Genomic DNA, 8,481 nt, shown 5'->3' with positions numbered 1-8,481 from the left:
AGGGTATTCAACACTCTCACTGGTGTCATACCATGGCTGTTGAGCTTATCGCTCTCTCTCAGAATATATTGGGATCTCGTGCCTCGCCCTCTCATAGAAAACCTATTGGCTATAAAGGGTCTACAAAATCAAGCATCGTGCTGATGGCTCCATTGAAAGGTACAAAGCTCGATTAGTGGCCAAGGGATACAATCAGCGAGAAGGCTTTGATTATCACGACACTTTTTCACCCATTGCCAAACATGTCATAGTTTGTACTTTTCTTACAGTAGCTTCTATCGTGGACTGGCCTCTCCATAAATGGACGTTCATAATGCCTTTCTTCATGATGATCTTATGAAAAAATATATGGATCTTCCTCTGGGATTACGCAGACAGGAGAAGAACATAGTATGTTATCTACAAAAATCCCTATATGGGCTAAAACAAGCATCCCGACAATGGAATGAGAAATTTAATAAAGCTCTCACTGGATAGGATTTGTTCAGTCCAAACATGACTATGCATTATTTACTGGAACAAAGGTAAAACTTTTATTGTTATCATTATGTCGATGACATTCTTATACGAGAAATGATGAAGCAGGCATCAAATCCTAAAGAGCATCTTAAAAGACAATTCCAAATAAAAGATTGGGGGACCCAAAGTATTTCCTAGGCATTGAAATTGCAAGATCCCCAGCAGGAATATCTCTTAGCCACCGGAAACATGTCTTGGAACTTATCTCTGATGCAGGACTATCAAGATGCAAGCCAAGTATTGTTCCATAGAACATAATACAAAGTTGACTACTCAAGAATATGACAGGGGATATCACCCTCCGAAGATGATCCACCTTTGGAAGATCCTACAAAGTATCAAAGACTTTTGGGGTGATTGATCTATCTTACCATGACTCATCTAGACATTAGTTATGCAATACACATTTTCAACCAGTTCATGCTGGGCCTAGAAAATCTCACATGGATGTAGCATAAAAATTCTAAAGTACTGAAAAGGATGTCCTGGATTAGGACTCCTCTTTCCTCGAGACAAAGAATTGGATATCACAGCATGTGACTCGGACTGGGCCAATGTCCAATGACAAGAAATCACTATAGGGTTCTATATCAAGCGATGGGAGCTCTTATTTCTTGGAAGGCCAAGAAACAGTCAACAATATCTCTTCTTCAACAAAAGCCGAATACAGAGACATGGCAAAACGACATGTGAGATCATCTAGATTTGGGGTTATTGGAAGATCTAAGTTACAAGTAAGAAAGTATACCTTTTATTACTATGACAACAAGTTGCAATGACATTGCCGCAAAACCAGTATTCCATGAAAGAATGAAACATATAAAGTGATTGCCACTTCATCAAAACAAAATACAAGAAGGGGTGATCAGACTTTGCACATTTGTACTTTAGAACAACCAGCAGACATTTTGACAAAGCCATTATGTAGCAGACAACATTCATATTTACTTAGCAAACTTGGGTTTTTGACATTTACAAACCACAAACTTGAGGGGGAGTGATGGAATATGGAATGCACCATCATTACAGCTTCCTTGATCCCTGCTGGATGTGATCAAGAAGTAATTTTGTCATTCAATCAATCTTATTTTATGTGATTGATTGAATAATTATATTTATTTGTATTCATTATTATCCATTTTACATTTAGAAAAGATGTATAAATTAGCATTGTACATATTATACAATATGAAAATACATAAATTTTCTTTCTCTCTTCTCGTTGGCATACTTTGGCTGAACTTTGCCTCTCCATGTCGATTCCTGACAAAGGTAAGAAACAATGGTTCCCAAACATCACTTTTTCCCTGGAAGAAAAGATTTAAAACCATTTTTTTCCCTTTAAAGGACAATGAACTTTCTTTATTAGCCCTTTTTTCGTTAAAGGGGACAATGCAATTCTCTTATTGACTGACTTTGACAAAGGAATAGCGGTAGAAAAAATGAAAGATAAAGTTAGTTGGTAGACGTAGGCAGTGAGCGGGATCACAGAGAAAAAGTATTGTATCATATTGGTATATTAAAATATATTTATTTTTTTGTAGTTTTGAATAAAGTGCATCTAAATAATTAAAATCTTTATCTATTCGTATCGTAATATGTATTTTAAAGATACAATTCAAGACAGTCATAATTTGTAGTAAAATAAAAAATTAATCAAGAGTGCCGATTAATTATACTGGAATGGTTGATAAAAGATGTTAATGTGTAATACCCACTAGAATCTCCTTATTGATAGATTTTCATAAAAGATATCGGTGAGTGGAAAAAGTAGCCGTGTAAAATTTTTAAAAAGTTATATAATACAACTTTGATAAGGAATAGTTAGACAAGGTAAGAAACAATGATTCCCAAGCATCACTTTTTTTTTTTCTCGGAAGAAAGAATTTAACTTTTTTTTCTCCTAATTAAAGGGGACAACGAGATTCTCTGTCTTAGCCCTCTTTTCTTTAAGGGGGACAACACAATTCTCTTTATTGACTGACTTTGACAAATAGATTAGCGTGTGGAAAATGAAGGATAAGGCTTTCGGGTTGACCGTGTAGTAAGTGCAATCACAAAGAGATAAAATATTATCATGTTGATGTTTTTTATATAAAATGAATCTAAATAATTAAAATCTTTATCTGTTCATGATTTTAAGACACAATTCAAGACAGCTCATAATTTATGTAAAATAGAAAGTTAGTCAAGAATGCCGATTACTATGTATAATGGTTGATAAAGGGTTAAAGTTGTTATCCTATCTAAAAGCTTAAGGTTGTAGGTGAGAGCTTACATATATTAGACCTATTCAAAGGTCTCAAGTTTATCCCTACATACAAATTGGATAAAGAAAAAAAAACAAGTTTGATGTTATAGGGGGCCTATTTGTTAAAAGTTTATTTTCTAGTTAGTTTCTGCTGTTATTATATTTTAGTGTTTATTTTATTTATGCAGTAAGTTGTTGTCCTATTATTTAGGAACTATGTTTATCTCCGTTAGTGGTTAAGTGATGAGTATTTCTTTAGGAACACTCATGTAGTGGAGATAGTCATGGATTCATGGTTTGTTGGTTCTTATTTTTCAGTTCAGTCTTTGATCTATTTAAGATGTAATTCTCACTATCTAAATATATATTGTGAGTTGAGTCTTGTGTAGTCCAAAAGATTTGAGACTTTATCTCTTTTATTGTCAATATCCTTTTTATTTTTCAAGATTGGTATAATATATACTTAGGTTTCACCTACAAGCTTATTTTTAGGTGGGATGTCAATTTACAAAAAGAATGTTATAAATACCCATTAGAATCTTTATTGATAGATTTCACAAAAAGATATTGGTGTGTGGAAAAAGGTACCGTAGAAAATTTTCAAAATGTTATATAATACAACTTTGACAAGGAATAGTAAGATGAGGTAGGAAACAAAGGTTCCCAAGCATCACTTTTTACCTTGGAAGAAAGCATTTAGCCCATTTTTTCCTTAAAGAGGACACTGAAGTGTCTTATAGGCCTCTTTTTCCTTCAAGGGACAATGCAATTCTCTTATTAACGGCTTAGACAAAAGAGATTAGCAGTGGAAAATGAAGGATTAAGCTTTAGTTGGTAGACGTAGGTAGTGAGTGGGATCACAAAGAGATAAAATATTTTATCATATTGATATATTAAATTTTTTTTTTTTAAATAAAGCGCATCCAAATAATTAAAATCTTTATCTTCGTGTCTTTAATTATATAATATGATTGATAAAAGAATGTTAATGTAATGCCCACTAGAGTCTCCTTATTTATATTTTCATAAAAGATAAGGGTGAGTGGAAAAAGTAGCCATAGAAATTTTTTAAAAAGTTATATAGTACAACTTTGACAAGGAATAGTTAGACAAGGTAATAAACAATGATTTCAAGCATCACTTTTTTTACTCGGAAGAAAGAATTTAGCCTTTTTTTTTTCTTCTTAAATGGGGCAACGAGATTCTCTTCATTAGCCTCTTTTTCCTTCGGGGACAAACACATCTCTTATTGATCGACTTTGACAAAATAGATTAATGTTTGGAAAATAAAGGATAAAGTTTCGTTGGTAGACGTTGGTAGCGACTGCGATCACAAGAGAGAAGATATTTGTCATATTGGTATTAAAAGATTTATTTATTTTAAATAAATGAATCCAATAATTAAAATCTTTATCTATTCATGATCATATCATGTATTTTAAAGTACAATTCAAGATAGCTCATAATTTATAGTAAAATAAAAAGTTAGCAAGAAGCTGATTAATATGCTTATAATGGTTGATAAAAGAATGTGAATACAAAAAGCATGAACTAAAAACTCTTTCAAAAACATATGCATAATACCTCCAATGGTGGAAGATAGAAGTGATTAAATTTGAAGTCCTATTGCACTCTCATTAGCCACCCTTTGCAACATAATTAACATTCTTTTATCAAAATTATATGGATAACTAATCAAGAGTCTTGACTAATTTTTTTTTTTATTATAAAATTATTAGATGTTTTGAATTGTACTTTTAAGATACATATTAAGATCACGAATAGATAAAGATTTTAATTATTTAGATGCATCATATTTAAAAAAGATAAAAAAATTTCAAGCTCAGAGAATTACGGTTATACTACCCAGAAACATTCGACTTTGACGATAGTCGACCCAGCATAAGCTCATCGAGATTTAGCTTGACCAGCATAAGCTCATTGAGATTTAGCTCAATCCAGCATAAGTTAGTCGCGACCCATCTTGACAATTGTTCAACCAACTCATAGATAACTCAGATCCCGGATATCTCGAAAGGGATCAGATCGATAACAATCTTAGGCAATCTCAGCGTTCAACCACAAGAATTCGGAGTTGCATTTTAATCTTAATTGTAATCCCTTTATTTTCGCTCTTTCTTTGTACAAAATCTGTATATAAACCCTCCAACGATGAGAAAGGGTTAGCAATTGTTCTAGGAATATTATTGTAGCTCTCATAGCAGATACAAAAACAGTGGACATAGGCTTAAGATCTTAACTTGCCGAACCACTTAAAAACTCTTTGTGTATTTACTTTATTGCTTGATTCATTACATTGCTAGTCACCGTAATCATGTACACATCGGTCCTGACTTGTCAAGATAAATCGAATCGCTTTAGCTGGTACAAAATCTGTGTCACATTGGTATAGAATGAGGGCCTACCAAATTTCAGTTTTCAACAATAATCTCAGTGACCTGATCGCTAAGGCCTACAATGCTTTGTACAAGATCAAAAACCACGACCGCAAACCATGACAAATGGAAACCACTCACCAGGAGGTGCATCAAGCGCATCGGCATCGACCCCTAATGCCACCAGCACATTAGGTCACGACTAATCAGGTAGTAGGTATTTAAATCTGAATGGTCAACTAGTGGAGATGAAAAGAACAATGGTTGCTCAGGTAGTGCAACCGAACGTGGTTGAGTTAAAAACTAGCAAATGGCCCACAAGACCTCGACTAGCCACGCCTACTAACATGACCCTGATAGGTCAAAATTCATGCTGGCGACCAATCTGGTTGTCGACATCAAGGAACGGTAGACAATCCTAACATCATCTGGCATATTTCTCCCTAAACAAGAGTCCTGCGGGAAAAACAACCTTGGGAGACATCGGGCAAAACAACCGATAGGGGAGGTGAAGGTAATGATTGTTAGAGGATACTCGACCTATTCGACAATATTCCAATGTCAGCATGCCGATTGTAACTCACGCTGAGGCGGGCTATACCTCGCAATCTCGCGAGATGAGTCATGCACACCAATCTGGCAATGATCGACGTTCTAATTTCAACAAACGTCGTGAGCAGTATACTAATGAGCATGATAGCACCTACTAACCAACCATCATGACTCAACTTGTGCATCAATGCACACAATGGAAGGGGATCACAAGCAACAGATCTGCAAACTCATTTACTAGAGGTGAAGTTGAATAGGGCTAGCTAGGGTAATCCTCATAACGAAAACTTAAATCAGGTGCAAATAATACTCGACAATCTAAGAGCCCACCAAACTATGCGGCGGAAGAAATAGTGAGCTCTTCGTTATGATCAAGTTCGTCAAGCCCCGCTTCCCAGGGATTCAGGCTCCAAAAAGCAAGTTTGATGGGAAAAAAGATCCAGAGACCACCTCGACTTTTCAATGATCATTGGAGTTACATCAGGTCTATAACTTGGAAAATACCACTGCTTGTGGTCACATTGGTAGGTGATGCTAAGAGATGGTATAAAAGGCTAAGGCAAACTTGATTAGTTTTTGGCAACAACTCTCCTAGTTGTACTACCAACAATTCCAAGCAAGGAGACAATTGCGCATGCTGCTCAGCTACTTGAGCAAATTCGTCAGGAGAGGGATGAAACACTAGCCTTGTATTTAACGATGTTCTAAAAGAGGAGGTAAAGTTCGCGGATGCACCTGAGAATCGATTTTGCCTTTGCTAATTGCAGGCATAAAACTGCAAACGAGTTTTGGAAAAAACTCCAAAGTGAAGTCTATGTGAGCTCACAAAATTCTATCAAATGGCTGCTAAACATGCAAGTGGAAAGCTCGTTAGCAGCCCTAGCCAGAAGCTAGCCCCGAAGAGCCCTGATAGGTGACAAGACTGCCTGACGGATAAACAAAGGGATAAGACCGCAATGACAGGGACCGAATCAGGTTTCAAAAGAGGTAGAAAACAGAAACCGTAAGGAAAGGAAAATCGCAATATGCAAAGTACACCCCCCTCACTCAAGACATTGCTCATATTATGAAGTCTCTTCGTGAGGCTAAGAAATTGTCATCTCCAGAAAGATGAGGGGGGCTTGGGTAGAAGAGATCACCAGGAAATATGTCAATATCACCAGGACAACAAAAAATAACACCAATGAATGTCAGGCTCTAAAGGATGCCATCGAGAATTTGATACAAAGGGGTCACCTAAGAAAATTATCAAGGAGGCACTAGCTCGCAAAAGTATAGGCGAGTGGAATAATTAGATCCAACAAGCCCTAACCAAAACGAACTCCTAGTAGGCATGATTTATGAAGGTCCCAACATTACAAGAAGCTGAGGGTGCTCTCGTGAGTAATATATGCGAGAGGCTAGGACAGAATCGATCCCCCAAGTAATGAGCTGTGAACAAAAACTATCAAAGCAGGCCAAGCTGTGAAAGTGAAGTGAATGATTCACGTGGATGAGTGTGAAGAATCTCCTCACCACAATCATGAGGCGATTGTAATCATATCAAGGATCGACAACGCCTGAGTACTTAGGGTGATGGTCGACAATGATAATGCAGCGAACATCATTTTCTTAGGAGCTTTTCGAGAAAGAAGTTTACAGAGTGATACCTAGGGTGTCTATGCCACTCTATGGATTAACTGAGGATAGTCTAGTCCCAAAGGGAACAATAGACTTGCCTTTGACTCTAGGGTCAAACCCAAGATCAAGAAGGTGAGACATAATTCTTAGTGGTGGATTGCTCGACACTTACAGTTATTCTTGGAAGACCGATCGGATGATCTGAGGTGCAGTCACCTTGTTAGTGTTGTCAAGCAATGAGGTTCCTAACTCCAGGTGGGGTCCTAACGATCAAGAGCTACAGGAAAGAATCTTGAGAAAGCTACCATCGGGTCATTCATGTTACACTGAAATGGCCACTCCCAAAAACCATGGGATCACTGAGTTCAGCCAAAGTCTGGACTATGGAAGACACCATTGATCCTCGCATCTAGAAAGAGAGCCTGCGGCAAGGCCAATAGAAGAGCCACAAGAAGTATCCGTTAGTGAGGAAGACCTACTCGTTTGCTGAAAATTGGCAGCAGTCTAAGTGACAATAGGCAAACAATCTAGTACGGCTCCTAAAGAAAAAAAATGACTATCGTGGGTACATGCAAACATAATTGGGATCAGCTTGATGTAATATGCCACTGTAAACGTTGACCAATAGCTCTACCAATTCAACGGAAAAGAAGAACTATGAATGTAGAGCGGTCCAAAGACATCAAAGATGAAGTTAACAAGCTCTTGATCATCAACTTTATCAAAGAAGTGAATACCCAGAGGCTCACCAACCCATTCTTGGTGAAGAAATGGAATGGCAGGTGGCAGACTTACCAACTTCATAGATCTGAACAAAACCTGTCCCAAAGATAGTTTTTCGCTACCCCGGATTGATCAACTAGTAGATACGATAGTCAAGAACACACTACCAAGCTTCAGGATGTTATCTCAGGATATAACCAAATCCTAATGTATCAGCTCGATGAAGAAAACACCTTATTTATTACTGACTAGGGTATCTCTATTAAAGAGTAATGCCATTTGGCCTAAAGAACGATGGGGTGACTATCAGCATTAGGTGAACAAAATATTTGCTAAGCGAATTGGCAAGACAATGAAGGGTACATCAATGACATGCTCGTCGAAAGCCACATTAAGCACCTGGAAAAAATGTTCGACTTC

Source organism: Pistacia vera, unplaced genomic scaffold (assembly GCF_008641045.1).
Source record: "Pistacia vera cultivar Batoury unplaced genomic scaffold, PisVer_v2 Contig455, whole genome shotgun sequence".
Classification (NCBI taxonomy): Eukaryota; Viridiplantae; Streptophyta; class Magnoliopsida; order Sapindales; family Anacardiaceae; genus Pistacia; species Pistacia vera.
Note: the sequence above shows the minus strand (reverse complement) of the source record.